The sequence below is a fragment of the Nycticebus coucang genome, chromosome X (assembly GCF_027406575.1).
Source record: "Nycticebus coucang isolate mNycCou1 chromosome X, mNycCou1.pri, whole genome shotgun sequence".
Lineage (NCBI taxonomy): Eukaryota > Metazoa > Chordata > Mammalia > Primates > Lorisidae > Nycticebus > Nycticebus coucang.
Genome location: NC_069804.1, coordinates 75,415,381 through 75,431,396, shown reverse-complemented (window position 1 = coordinate 75,431,396; position 16,016 = coordinate 75,415,381). Strand labels below are relative to the sequence as shown.

Here is a 16,016-nt window from a genome sequence, read left to right as displayed (position 1 = left end):
GAAGGTTTTTACCTATTCCAAGTCCGTGTAGATCGTCACCAGCAAGTACTTGTTCCCGCTAAACCTGAGCATTTCAGTAAAATCTACCTATAAGTTCTCAAAGGGCGTTGCTCCATATGACTGGATTTCTGGGGGTACCATCGGTCCTTGGCGCATGTTGAACTGGTTGCAGGTCACACACCATTGACTGACGGTTTTGGTCAGGGCTGCCAGGTGGGAGATGTAGAGGTACCCGCCCAGAAACTTCATCAAAGACTCCTACTCTTGTCATCACACTGGCTTCTAGAAGTTGGGGGATTGCTACTCGTTCATCTGGCATCTTTATCCATTCTCCCTCTATTTCCTGGTTCCCCTGCGTTGCCAACCATTTTTTCTCTTCCCGGGAGTAGATAGGTGAGAGAGCTCCGGAACGCACAGGATTGGGGGAGCCACTTAACAACATCTGGTATGGTTTGGATGCAGCCCTTTTTGCATCAGTACTGATACTAGTATTCCCTTTAGTGATGGTGGAAGCATCTCCTTGATGTCCATGACAGTGCATCACTCTCACCTTCCGGGGTTTCCATACTGCCTCTAGCAATAGAAGTATCTCTTGATGATACTTAATATCCTTTTCCCCAGAATTTAATAGTCTCTTTTCCTTGTACAATACCTGTGTGCTTGGAGAGTCAGAAAAACATACTTGGAGTCTGTGTAGATATTCACATTTTTCCCTTGACTTAATTCTAAGGCTCGAGTCAAGTCAATTAACTCAGCCTTCTGAGCTGATGTTGCTTGGGGTAGGGGCTTAACCTCTACAGTCTCTGTTCAGGTGACCACTGCATACCCAGCCCGCTGCTCATTTTGTGCTGTCATATAACTGCTTCAGTCTATATACAAGTCCCAGTCTGCATCTGTCCAAGGCTGGTCACGCAAGTCAGGTCCTGCTAGAATACACATTATCCATTACTTCCGTACAGTCGTGCTCAGTCTTTCTTCCATTGACTGGAAGGAGTGTGGCTGGGTTCAGGGTGTTCTTGCATTAGAGAGCCAAAAATGTCCCTTAGTGTCCATTAAAGTGAACACAGAGTGGGGTACTTTCACTCTGAGATCCTGCCCTAGAGTCAGCTTATTAGCTTCTTGCACAAGGAGAGCAGTAGCGGCTAGAGCCTATAAGCATGGTGGCCATTCTTTTGCTACTCCATCCAACTGCTTAGAGGTAAGCTACAGGCCTTAGCCAGGACCTAACCAGCTGGGTTAACACACCCACAGGCATCTTTTCTCTCTCTGAGACATATAGGGTGAAGGGCTTGGCCAAGTCTGGTAGCCCCAATGCATGTGCAGTCATCTGGGAGAAGGCATGTTTTTGTTCTCCTCCTCATTCTAAGAGATCTCCTTCCCCTCCTTTAGTTGCCTCATACAAAGGCTTAGCCAAGATGGCAAAGTTGGGGACCCAAGGATGACAAAAGAGGACCCCAGCTAAGTATTCCCAAATCTGCTTTTGGCTCATGGGGTGGGGAGGCAATTAATGACCTGCCTCCATTCCATGCCCAGATTTCCCTCCCTCTGCTGGATAATATCCTAGATAATGTACTTGTTGCTGGCAGATATGGGCCTCTCTGTAGTCACATACCACTAGATGTTGTAAAAGACAGTTTGTGCTTTGGTCACAGTCTTCTAGGGTAGGGCGCTGTAAGAGGAGGTCATTAACATACTGGAGCAGTATAGACACTAATTTCTCAGCTGGGAATTTCTGGGGGTCATGAGCCAGCACTTCTCCAAATATTGTGGGTGAATTTTTGAACTCTTGTGGCAACCTGGTCCATGTGTACTGGATCACAGTTCCCTTGTCTGGTTTCTCCCACTGGAAAGCAAACAGTCTTTGGCTTTCTGGAGCCAGCTTTATACTGAAAAATGCGTCTTTTAAGTCCAGGCAAGTGGGCCACTTGGCTTCTGCTGGCAGCAGACTCAGTAGAGTATGCATATTAGGCACAGTAGGATGCGGTGTTACGGTTACATCATTTACTGGGAAATTCTCATTTTAGGTTTCAATCTTTCCTGAGGTATCTATATAGACACAGTAGATAACATTTAATACTGCACAATATTTTTCAGTGTAGCCAACAGGAGTCTTAAGGCTTCAGAGCAAATATAACTACTGTATATAATTCTATACTTTTTGGCCAGTCTCTTAGTCTCATTTAACAGATTAACTTAGTGAGACAGTTATGTCTCATTTTATGAGTTGACAGTACAGAGAAGGCTGGGATTTAATACAGGTTGGCCACATCCTCTTTTTTTTTCTTTTAAATTATTTCTTTCTCTCCAATTTCTCTTTCTACTAAAGACATATTACAGCAGAACCAACTCAGTTGCCAAAATAAACTGTACCTTCAGTATACTGGGTCTGATTATTTGCATAAAGTGCAGTAAGAATAATTATTGGCCATTTAGGCTCTTCTTTCTTTTAAAATTAATTGGCTTTGCTGGAACCTTTTATAAGGAATCTTAGGCTGGACTTTCTTGAAAGCCTTTCATGAGCCCAGATTTCATCTGTGCCATTAGATAACTTTATACATTGGGTAAATTCCTCTTCTCTCAAGGTCCCCAAGCACATTTTGATTCCCGGACCTGTCAGCAAGTGACCTTCGTTACTTACCACAGATCAGGAAATATTACTGATGGGTATCTGGCCAGTTTTCCAAAGGGCTTTTTATTGGCCTTATAAAGTCAACCTTAATTCCTTAACTCAGTCTAGGCATCTCTGGAAATGCTATTCCAGCCAAAGCCTTAGTAAAATACCAGTGCCTTCATCATGTCCTATAGAACAAAACAGATTCTTATTGAACTTATGCAAATAATTGTATTGTCAGAAATGAAGAACACTTACATGGGCAGCGCCTGTGGCTCAGTGAGTAGGGCACTGGCCCCATATACCGAGGGTGGTGGGTTCAAATCTGGCCCCAGCCAAACTGCAACAACAAAAAAAATAGCTGGGCGTTGTGGTGGGCGCCTGTATTCCCAGCTACTTGGGAGGCTGAGGCAAGAGAATTGCCTAAGCCCAAGAGCTAGAGGTTGTCCTATGATGACACAGCACTCTACCAAGGGCAACAAAGTGAGACTCTGTCTCTTAAAAAAAAATGCACTTAAAAAAAAGATAAATTCCAGAGACTTTAAAGAGAGAGAAAAAAAATACATGTTTCAAATTCTGCTCATAAGTACATATATTGCTTGAAAAGCTACAAATAGCTCAAAACACAAAATATTTTTCTTGACTTCTGGAAAACAGAATATAGAAAGAATCAACAATATTTCAAATAAAAAGCCGTAACAAACTAGCCCAGTTCCGCGTAACTGATTTAGCAATACTCATAGACATGTTAACTTTCCAATGAAAGTTCTAAAAGTCTGCTTTTAGTCCGAAGGTACTCAATTTCCAAAGACATCAGGAATTTGAATTTGAGAGAATTTGTCGGCCTCTCTTAATATTTCCTTTTTCTTTTTAGGATAAACTTTGGACTCAGTCAGTTACAAAAAACACTTTCCTGTTTTTTTTTGACATGAATTAAAATTATTATGACAATATATGTTAGGACAGACCAATGTCTTATTCATTAGGACAGACCAATGCTTTATAGGTGAGGACAGACCAATGCTTTATAATATTGGAACAGATATATAACCATAATCCATACAAAATTAATTACTATTTCCTATTTGACAACATTTCCTATACCTTTTTAATACATCGAGTAAGGTTAATTTGTTTTCCTATGACTTTCAGTGGTCTTAATATTTCAAGAAGACCAAATTTAGAGGTTTTTTTTTTTTTTTTTTTTTTTTTTTTTTAGTTGGCCTGGGCCAAGTTTGAACCCACCATCCGGCATTGCAACCACTGTGCTATAGGAGCCCAGCCCCAAATTAGAGTTTTGATTTTGGAAGGTTTGTCAAGTATCAAAGGCTTAAAACATTTGTTTAAATGAAATTACAAGCCAAAAGATTTTAAAGGAAATACATTGTCAACTGAATCACATGTAAATCCCTTCATAAATTTCCTTTTATGAGTTTTATTTAACCTACACAGACAATCTACAAACATTATAAACTTTCTTTGACTTTTGCCTGCCTTTCACTTTCTTAACCATTCTGTTTCAGAACAAATCACACAAGATTCTTTCCTTACACAATGCCATTTTCCTTTCTGTCTAATTTCTCTTACTCTCAAAAACCCACTTCCCACAAAATAGGATCCCAGTTCACTACGAATTCACCCATTCACTAGCCAAACTGATAATTAGAAGGTTAAAAAGGCAAGAATCTTATTCTTTGACAAAGACTCAGTTTTCCCAATAATTTAAATAACCAAATTATTACATTTTACAAATGAGAGACATTTTATGAAATATAAATTGATACAGGATTTTCTCACTCAGGGATGGACAGGGAACTCCCATTTTTCAGGCTCAGGTGAGCTCAGACATCAGACTCCCATCTCCAGGCACAAACATGTTGCAGGACATACATACCCTTTGTGTCCTAGCAAGGTCATGAACAAAGCAGTCTCAAACATTTTGGATGGTTCCACCCTGAGTAGAGAGTACACACCCTAAACCCCTCCCAAGACAAAAACCGCAGCAAGGATCTAATAACCTTGCCCAAGGTGAGGGGCTGCTTTCATTCATTTGCTAGAACAAAGATATTTTTCCATCTACCAAGTCATGGCCAAAATATCTCTCAGGGCCAATTATTTACCCCTAGACAAAGGACTCATGCAGGAAACCTCCGACCTGGGCCTCCTCCCCCCATCAGAGGCCGTTCACCTTGGAGACCTGCTGCAGATATGGATGCAGCCCTGCCTGGTATGAGATTTGCACTTTCCTCCCCAGGTTTTCAAGGGTCATCCAGTGCTCACCCGACTGCCTGAACCGCACACTTTCCAAGGCATGGCCCCTCTGCCAATAGCTCTGGCACTCTTCACTCCCTCTGCAGGCTCTGCAGTCCAAGAAAATCCCATTTTATCACTGATCTGTGGCCCGCAGGCTTAATTCTTAAATTCCTGAGACCAAGGACTCACTGAAGAAATTCCAGTAATGAAACTACAACAACATCCTTTCTAATGTCTTTTCATTTTCCCCCAAGTTCCACATGGCCATGTGGCTGCCAAAGACTAGATCTGTGCTGAGACAGAACTCAGAAAACACGAAACTTCCAGTTTTTCTCAGAATAGCCGGGGGCAAAGTTGGAGCAGGCAAGAAGCGGACACTCACACATTCATTTCACCCCGTGAATGGTGAATGTGGGGGATGTGAATCCCCACCTATTGTTACCCATCTCAGTCAGTCTCTAAGCACTCACATGCACAAAATTCCAACCCATTTCTTAACCTGGGCGGCCTGGATTTCCCACTCGAGCTGCCACTTAGCCATAGGAGACAAACCAACACTTCCCTAGACCCTGTGAAGGGAGGTTCAACTCCACCCTCATGGAGTTTTCTCAGTCACACCACATCCACAAACTCTCATACATGTCTAATGCCCAAGGAGTTGATCAGGCTCCTTCTTCCACTAAAACTGTAGTGGGACCCCCAGATCGAGCATACCTTGCCTTAGATGTCTCTCTGTTTGGGTACCTGTTTCTGCATGCCAGTTCCTCCCGGTGTTTGACTCCTTAAAGACCCGCTGTGGGGGTCCTTCTCCACCCAGTTGAGGCATCCACACAGGGAGGCCACACTGCCTCTCTGGCGTGCTCAGTGGTTCACACTGCCCAGGCCAATCAAGGGCCTCCACGTGAGTGTCCAGAGGATTGGCAGCAACTACCATGTGTGTATTCTCTCAAAGGGTGATCTCATGTCCTGGTCAGGGAACCAAAAATGTTGCAGGAAGATGAGGCCCAACAAAGAGAAAGAGAACACCCAAACATTGTGTTTATAAGAGGAAGGTCTTTATTTACAGGCCAGGAGCTTATGTCATAGAAAAATTCCAAAAGGCTGTGCTTCCCGACTGACTTGGTCTTTCCCTTTTTATTGACAGTCAAAAAGTTCCAACTCATAGCTTCCCTTCTCATTGGCCAGTTTGAATCAAGCGGGAGATGCTATTCCAGCCCCTACAGAACTACAGGATTTCACAGAACTTGGAAATTTCCAAGTTCCAGGAAGTTAAGTTTACAAATTCCCAAGAGCTGAGTCACCATGGAGAGGACCCTGCAGGTGTATCCTTGTGGTCTCCTTGAGAAGACCTGTTCTCCTAGACTTCACCCTTCTCAGGTATCCTCTCTCACTACAGGGTCCAAAAGTTGCTTTCCTAGTGGACTTTAAGAATTAGAAAAGCAACTCTCAGGCCAGGTGTGTAGCTCATGCCTGTAATCCTAGCATTTTGGGAGGCTAAGGTGGGTGAATTGCCTGAACTCAGGAGGTCAGAATCTAGCCTGAGCAAGAGAGAGACCTCATTTGTACTAAAAATAGAAAAACTAGCCGGGTGTTGTGGTGGGAGCCTGTAGTCCTAGCTACTTGGGAGGCTGAGGTGAGAGGATCCCTCAAACCCAGGAATTTGAGGTTGTTGTGAGATATGATGCCATAGCATTCTACCCAAGGTGACAGAGTGAGACTCTGTCTCAAAATAAATAAATAAATAAAAGGAAGTGTTGCAGGAAGACGAGGCCCAAAAGAGAGAAAGAGTGCCCAAACACCATGTTTATAAGAGGAAGAGCTTTATTTCAGCCGGCAGGCTTAGACAAATTCAAAATGGCCATGCTCCCTGACTGGCTTGGTCTTTCCCTTTTTATCTCCAGTCAAAAAGTTCCAACCCACAGGTACCTTTCTCATTGGTCAGTTTGAATCAAGCAGGAGAAGCTGTTCCAGCCCCCAACCGAACTAAAGGTTTTCACAGAAGTAGAAATTTCCAGGTTCTAGGAAGTTAAGTCTACAAATTCCTAAGAGCTGAGTCATCATGGAGAGGACCCTGCACATGTATCCTTGGTCTCCTTGAGAAGACCTCTGTTTTTCTAGACCTTCCTGGGTATCCTCTCTCAGAAGTATCTATTTGGATAACTATTTATATCAATTTAAATTAAGATTTCATTGGATTGTATTGACCAGAGTAGAAAATTTTATGTGAATTAGAGAAAACCTTCCCTGTTAACATTGGATGTGTTAAGGAGATCTAATAAGTCAGGGGGTGTTAGTTTGAAATTAATAACACTTATGGTCAGCACCTGTGGTTCAGTGGGTAGGGCGCTGGCCTCATATACTGAGGGTGGCGGGTTCAAACGTGGCCTCAGCCAAACGGCAACAAAAAAATGGCCGGGTGTTGTGGTGGGCACCTATAGTCCCAGCTACTCAGGAGGCTGAGGCAAGAGAATTGTCCAAGCCCAGGAGTTGGAGGTTGCTGTGAGCTGTATGATGCCATGGCACCCTACTGAGGGCCATAAAGTGAGACTCTGTCTCTACAAAAAAAAAAAAAAATTAATAACACTTATCTGTTTACTGATAGAGAAGCATCAGCCTAGCTCACAGCAACCTCAAACTCTTGGGCTTAAGCAGGTCTCCTGCCTCATCCTTCCAAGTAGCTGGGACTACAGGCACCAGCCACAATGCCCAATTAAGGTTTCTATTATTAGTGGAAATGGGGTCTCCCTCTTACCTCAGGCTGGTCTTGAACTCCTGGCTTCAAGGGATCCTCCCAGCTTGGCCTCCCAGAGTGCTAGGATTACAGGTATGAGCTACCACAGCCAGCCCATTTTGATATGTTTTGTCATAACTCTTTCATATGTGGAGGTGCCTTTGTGTGTGTGTACCAGTGTGTATCCTTTAAATCATGAATCTTACTGACTACATATTTTTGTTTTGAGACAGCCTCACTTCGTCGCCCTCTGTAGAGTGCTGTGGCGTTACAGCTCACGGCAACCTCAAACTATTGGGCTCAAGTGATTCTCTTGCCTCAGCCTCCTAAGTAGCTGGTATTACAGGCACCTACCACCATGACCAGCTAGTTTCTCAATTGTTAGAGACAAGGCCTCGCTCTTGCTCAGGCTAGTCTTAAACTCCCTGCCTCAAACAATCCTTTCCTCTCCTTTCTTGAAGTGCTAGGATTACAGATAAGAGCCATCATGTCTGGCCTATGGCTATGTTTTCTATTGTATTATATATCTATTATGTATCTCATATATTATCTGTTACATATTATTGTATCACATGTATAATTAAAATTATGTTTTATAATTTATATAATATATAATCATATTAAATTTTATTGCATATGATATAATAATGTATAATATAATTTATAATTATATAATACTCAATTATAATATTTTAACTATAATGCATTAATATATAATTATATGATATTATATGTAACTCTTTATACAGGTTGGCTAAAAAGTTCGTGTGCAATTTAAAATAGTTATCTAGGCCAACCTGTATAAAATATATATTTCATATATGTAAAAAAAAAAACACAGTCAAGGATAACTTCCAAATGTAGCATTGTGATTGCCTCCAGTGAGACAAAACAATAGGCCTGGGGAAAAGGGTAAAAGCATACTTCATTACCTCTGTAAATGTTTAAGAGCAATCTGAGGCAAACATTATAAAATGTTCGTCCCTAGGAGGTGTGTACAACGTTCATTATATAAATGTGTATTTCTAAATTTGCATGAATAATATTAATAATAAAAATAAGTAATTGCTTTTTTCCCTGTGTCTCCTGTGTTCTTTCCAAAGCAGAGAACCATTTTTTTTTCAAGTTTCACTACATGATGTTTATGGTAGGTAGCAATTGGCAGTTATGTATTCACTAGCAGCCTGGGTTAGAGACATGGAGAGAAACTCAAAGAAAATGCAAAAACCTGGCACCCAAATAAGCGTTTGGTGTTGTCAGTGCTTCTTACTTGCTGTGATTTTCGGAGCCTATGTTGAATTTCAAGTTCAGGGTGATGCCCTCTGGGAGAATTCCACCTTTGTTATCCTTTCTTAAAGTTATCACCACTAGTTCAGAACCTGGCTATAACCCAGGAAAAGTTCATACTGCTAGAGTATTTAATCTGCCCCCTAGACTGCAGAGCTTCCTTGGTCCTGCTTACACTTATTAACATCTGGAAAGCTTGTCTTTTTCAGATTTACTGAGTACTAAGCCCTTCTCTGATTCCCAGGGGAAAATCCAGTTCTCTTTGGCAGAACCACTGCTAAAGACAGCCTTTAAGAAAACAAAACAGGAGACCTCTGGTCCAAGAAAGGATAGAGGGAAAATCTTTATAACCTCCCTATCATTTCTCTTACCTTTAAGTGATCATTTGTGGAATTTTTCTTAAAAAGGGGTCAGAGAGCTTAAAGCCCTCAAACCATAGGAACATAGACTGCCTCTGTGTGTATACACAAATCTTCAGGAAATAAAGCAAACAGACTCTGCTGCCTAGATGCAGAAGTAAGAGCAAACTTTTCCTTGGGAGTAAATTAGAGTTTTTTGCCACCATAGGAAAACAATATTCTTCAAAAATGCAGTACTCTATCACTAGTATATCACCTTACAGACAAAAGAGCCAAAAGACTGAAAATTCAAGTTCACATTCCATACCCTATTAAATCACAGTCTCAGTACATATAATGGTAGCCAAGAAATGTGTTCAGTTGTGATATAATGGAATTATATGTACTCAGTAAAGGCCAGGCTCAGTGGTTCACACCTGTAAGCCTAGCACTCTGGGAGGCCAAGGCGGATGGATTGCTGGAAGTTGGGAGTTAAAGACCAGCCTGAGCCAAAGTGACACCACTATCTCTAAAAAAACCCAAAAAACAAAAAATCTAGCTGGGCATTGTGGTGGATGCCTGTAGTCCCAGCTACTCGAGAGGCTGAGGCAGGAGGATCACTTGACAAGAGTTGGAGGTTGCCATGAGCTGTGACACCAAGGTACCGAGGGTGACAAAGTGAGACTCTTATCTCAAAAAAATATTAATATATAAATAAATAAATAAATAAATAAAATCTCTTGCTACCCCATAAAACCCTTTCACAAACATACAAAAGAAAGAAAACTATTTTATTATTGCATAAACATTAAATCAGACTGAAATGTGAATCATAGGCAGTCTATTAATGAGATTGTAAGGACAGAAAGAAACTCAGTCTTTTATTTAGGCATGCAGATACACTCCATTGCATACATGTTTTCAAGTTAGAAGACCTGACAGCAGTAAATGGGGTTACCATGTGTTAGTTTAATTACCTTTATCCAAAGGACTAAATAAACTTCTCTTATCTCTATAGCCAGCAAGCAATTGAGACTTGAAGCAAGGTGCCTAGGCTAAACTCTCAAGGTAATGGGAGATAGGGGCCTAACTACCTTGATGTTAATGTTTCAAAGAAATGGCTTTCAATATCTTGAGAAAAATATTACTGGGTTGTCATGCTGCCAGAGGCTTATTTAGATTTTAAAATTATCTGCATACTTATCGAAGGGACAGAGGTGACTTTATAATTACAAGTTTTCTCAAGGAGTTGCTCTAGGAAAAGGGAAAAGTTTTTTCCAGTTTGATAACTGGGAACATTCAATACTAGAATATATCACTTATTTATTTATTAATTTCCTTATTAATAGGTATGTAGACTATTTCTAATTTTTTATTATTGTCAATAATACGCCCACAAATATCTTTTTTTTTTTTTGCAGTTTTTGGTCGGGGCTGGGTTTGAACCCGCCACCTCCGACATATGGGGCCGGTGCCCTACTCCTTTGAGCCACAGGCACAGCCAATATCTTTTTTTAAAAATTTGAAACTGAGTCTCAAGCTGTCACCCTGGGTAGATTGCTCACAGCAACCTCAAACTCTTGGGCTCAAGAGATTCTCCTGCCTCAGCCTCCCAAGTAGCTGGGACTACAGGCACTCACCACAACACCTGGCTATTTTTTTTGTTGCCATTGTTGTTTTAGCTGGCCGGGGCCGGGTTCCAACCCGTGAGCCTTGATGTATGTGGCCAGCAACCTACTCACTGAGCAGCAGGTGCCGCCCACAAATATCTTTGTTTATGCTTTCTAGTGCAATGTACAAGAGTTCCTCAGCTTGTGAATATTCATAACATAATCAGATATTTCCAAATTGTACTAAGTGGTTATACCCATTTATGCTTCCACTAACAACTAGAAGATTATCCACATTATCCATTTATCTACATCATTAACACTTGAAATTGTCAGACTTTAAAAATTTTGCCACTCTGATATGGGTGTGAAAAGGTATCTCATTATTGTTAAATATTTGTATACCTAACTATTAATCAAGGATCACCATACAATGTCTATTAATAAGAGCTATGGGGGTACCCTGGACTTGATCTGTAATTTAATAGGAATGCTCCCAAAATTTTACTGTTAAATTTGATGTTTGATGTATGAGAGGTCGAGGATTGAAAATGAGAGGTTATTCTGAGACGTGAACAAAAGGAAGCAGAGTCCAGGTTCTGTGTGGGCAAAGTGGCTTTATTCACTTGGGTGTGAGCAGGCTGAGTTGGAAAAGGAAAGCACATGGGTTAAGGCAGGGTGGGAATATAAGAGTTGGGTCGGGGTAGGGATTGGTGCACTCATTCTTTCCTGGGACGGGCGTTCTTTCCTAGGAGTGTGGGTTCTATTTGGGCGGGTTTCTACATTTGGCTTTATCAATGTAATCTTTGATATATAGAGGTTGCCGAGTTATTGAAGGTCCTTTCTAGTCCAAAGATCTCTTTTCGATAATGATGTTCATGAATGAATGTTGCATGTTTATCAAAATTATTTTTGGTATTGTCAGTCTGTAAATATGGTAAGTTATAATAATAGATTTTCCTTTTTTTTTGAGACAGAGTCTCACTTTGTCACCCCCAGTAGAGTGCTGTGGCGTCACAGCTCACAGCAACCTCAAACTCTTGCACTTAAGCAATTCTCTTTTTTTTCAGACAGAGTCTCAAGTTGTAGCCATGGGTAGAGTGCCATGGCATCACAGCTCACAGCAACCTCAAACTCTTGGGTTTAAGTGATTCTCTTGCCTCAGCCTCCCAAGTAGCTGAGACTACAGGTGCCCGCCACAATACCGGGCTATTTTTTGGTGGTAGTTGTTGTTTGGCAGGCCTGGGCTGGATTCGAACCCACCAGCTCTGGCGTATGTGGCTGGCACGCTAGCTGCTGAGCTACAGGTGCAGAGCCAATAATAGATTTTCTTATGTTGACTTATCCTTGAAGTCTTGAAATAAACCTTAGTTGATCATGATATATAGTTGCTTATTGACCAACATTCTATTTTGGATTTTTGCACTTATCTTCATGAATGAAATTGGCTTATAATTTTCTTTCTTTGTACATTTTATCATTTACTTCTTCAACAAGTATTTATTGAGTACATACTGTGTTCCATGTACTGTTCTAGTAAATATGGATATACTAGTGAACAAAATAGATTAAAATCTCTGCTCTCATGAAATTTATATCCTACTAGAGGGAAGGCAGACCATAAACAAGATAATTAATTTTATATTTAGCATATTGGATGTTGGCAAAATGCTAATGATGAAAAATAAACAAAAAATGGTATAATGGGGCGGCGCCTGTGGCTCAGTGAGTAAGGCGCCGGCCCCATATGCAGAGGGTGGCGGGTTCAAACCCAGCCCCGGCCAAACTGCAACCAAAAAATAGCCGGGCGTTGTGGCGGGCGCCTGTAGTCCCAGCTGCTCGGGAGGCTGAGGCAAGAGAATCGCGTAAGCCCAAGAGCTGGAGGTTGCTGTGAGCTGTGTGACGCCATGGCACTCTACCGAGGGCGGTACAGTGAGACTCTGTCTCTACAAAAAAAAAAAAAAAAAAAAAAAATGGTATAATGTATGTGCTTGAGTGTTATATGCAATCTTAGAAAAGAATTTGCAGCAGCTGCTCTCTGACAAGGTGACATTTGAGTAAAGTTATCTTGGGGAAGAGAAAGAATAATGACCCACAATGGCCCTAAAGTGAGTATGTTTCTGGTGGATTCAAAGAACACAATGGAATTCATTATGGCTGCAACTGCTTTTCCTATTGGACTGGACCAGTAAATAAATTGGATGGCTTTCCCTTTCTTTTTTTTTTTGAGACAGAACCTCCAGCTGTTGCCCTGGGTAGAGTGCTGTGGCATCAGAGCTCACAGCAACCTCCAACTCCTGGGATTAAGAGATTCTCTCTCTTTTTTTTTTTTAATTAAATTTAATTTTTTAATTAATTATTTTTTATTAAATCATAACTTTGTATATTGATGCATTTATGGGGTTCAGGGTACTGCTTCGATATACAATGTGAAATGTTTACATTAAACTAACACATCCATCACAATTATACTCATTTCTTAATAGTTTTGAAATGTACCATTGCATCATGCACATTAGGTGAGGTCCCCACAAATATCCTCCTTCCTCCCATATCCCCCCTCCCTTCCCCTCTCCCTTCTCTTCCCTTCTACTTTCTGGACTATAGTTATGTTTTGCCATTCATATGAGTGTGTAGGTGATTATATATTGATTTCATAGTAGTATTGAGTACATTGGATGCTTTTTTCCCCTATTCTTGAGATACTTTACTAAGAAGAATATGTTTCAGCTCTATCCAGGTAAACATAAAAGATGTGAAGTCTCTGTCTTTTTTATGGTTGCATAGTATTCCATGGTGTACATATACCACAATTTGTTAATCCATTTATGGGTTGATGGGTACTTGGGCTGTTTCCATGTCTCGTCTATTATGAATTGGGCTGCACTAAACATCCTGGTGCAAATGTCTTTGTTATAAAAAAATTTTTGATCATCTGGGTATATACCTAGTAGAGGAATTACAGGATTGAATGGTTGGTCTACTTTTAGTTCCTTGAATGCTCTCCAAACTTCTTACCAAAAAGGTCTTATTAGCTTGCATTCCCACCAGCAGTGTAGAAGTATTCCCTTCTCTTCACATCCACACTGACATCTGCAGTTTTGGGATTTTGTGATGTGGGCTAATCTTACTGGAGCTAGATGATACCTCAAAGTGGTATTTCTCTGATGATTAAGGTTGATGAGCATTTTTTCATGTGTTTGTAGGCCATGCGCCTGTCTTCATCAGAGAAGTTTCTGTTCAAGTCTCTTGCCCACATAGAAATGGGGTTATTTATTCTTTTCTTATTAATTAGTTTGAGTTCTCTGTAGATTCTAGTTATCAGGCCTTTGTCGGAAGCATAACCTGCAAAAATCTTCTCCCATTCTGAAGGTTGTCTGTTTGCTTTACTTACTGTGCTCTTGGCTGTGCAAAAGCTTTTTAGTTTGATCAGATCCCAGTAATGGATTTGTGGTGTTTCTTCAATTGCCTGGGGGTCCTCCTCATAAAATATTCTCCCAGGCCAATTTCTTCAAGTGTTTTCACTACACTCTCTTCTAGTATTTTCATAGTTTTATGTCTTAAGTTTAAATCTTTTATCTAGTAAGAATCAATTTTTGTTAATGGTGAAAGGTGGGGGTCCAGTTTCAGTCTTCTGCAGGTCGCCAGCCAGTTAACCCAGCACCATTTGTTAAATAGGGAGTGTTTCTTAAGCGATTCTCTTGCCTCAGCCTCCCAAGTAGCTGGGACTACAGGTGCCCACCACAACGCCTGGCTTTTTATTTTGGTCGTAGTTGTCGTTGTTTGGCAGGCCTGGGCTGGATTTGAACCCGCCAGCTCTGGGATATGTGGCTGGTGCCTTAGCTGCTTGAGCAGCGCCAAGCCAGCTTTCCCTCTCAGTATAGAGATGTTTCCTGTACATTTTACCCAATATTTCACAATGGTTACATCTTACTAATTATAGTACACTATCAACATCAGGAAACTAACATTGTTTACAATGTATATGTATAGTTCTATGCATTTTATCAAGCTGTGTAGATTTGTATGCTTATAACCTCAATCAAGACACATATATGTTTCTTTACAACAGATACCTCCTTCAAGCTACCCCTTTATGTTAATACCCATGCACCTTCCTTCCAGCATTCATATCCCCTGGCAGCCAGTAATACCGCTCTCCGTCTCTTTATTTTTATCACCTACTCAGCACAATTTACCGGTGACTTGCAAGTTATTGCATGTATCAATAACTAATTCCTTTTGGTTGGTATTGAGTAGTACTACTATAGAATAGTATTCCATGGTATGGGCAGTTTGTCTATCTATTCAGGGACTCCAGTTTTTGGTTATTACAAATGAATCTACTATGAACATTCATGCAGATGATTTTGTGCAGTTACTATGTTTTAATTTCTCTGGGATAAATGCCCAGGAATGTAATTGCTAGGTTGTATGTTAAGTGTTTTTAAAGGTACTGTGATAGTGTAAAATGTATGTCTGGTCCTTGGCCCAGTTTCCTAACACACAACTCCCAAAATCTTTGGAATCTCCTCTAAGTGATGTCTTTTTGTATGCTAATGAATTGACTATTGGCTGGGAGCTTCTGGAGGATGGGGGCCCCTAAGTCTCTGGATGATCTTGGCCAGTCACAGGAGACACTTAGGCAGGATCAGAGGGTTGAGACTTTTATCCCCACCCCACCCCCACCTCCAGGGAGGGAAGAGGGGCTGAAAGTGAAATTGATCTCCAGTGGCCAGTGGTTTAATCAGTCATGCCTATGTAATGAAGACTCCAAAAAACCCTGAAAGGACTCAGTTCTCTGAAGTGAATATGTGGAGGTTTCTGAATGTTGGTGGAAGCTTTGAGCCTCTTTCCCCATATCTCACCCTATGCATCTCTTATCTGTATTTTTTGTAATATCCTTTAAAACAAATCAGCAAACACAAGTAAATGTTTCCCTAAGTGCTGTGAGTCGCTCTAATGAATTAGTTGACCCCAAAGATGGGGACATGGGAACTCCAATTTGAAGCTGCAGGGAGCCCCTGCTGTTTCTCTAGCATTAAGGGGTTCCAAAAAGGTTTCATGTATTTACCCCCATTTAGAGAAATTTAAAAAGTCAGGAAGCCAGCCGTGGTGGCTCATGCCTGTAATCCTAGCATTATGGGAGGCCAATGCATGTGGATTGCTTCAGCTCAGGGGTTCAA

General features: G+C 41.0%; 1 protein-coding gene across 2 annotated transcripts in view; it reads left to right on the top strand.

The window, feature by feature from the left end:
- Nucleotides 1-16,016, top strand: part of OPHN1 (oligophrenin 1) — a 721,258-nt gene that overhangs the window by 226,950 nt on the left and 478,292 nt on the right. The gene's annotated exons all lie outside the window — the stretch shown is intronic.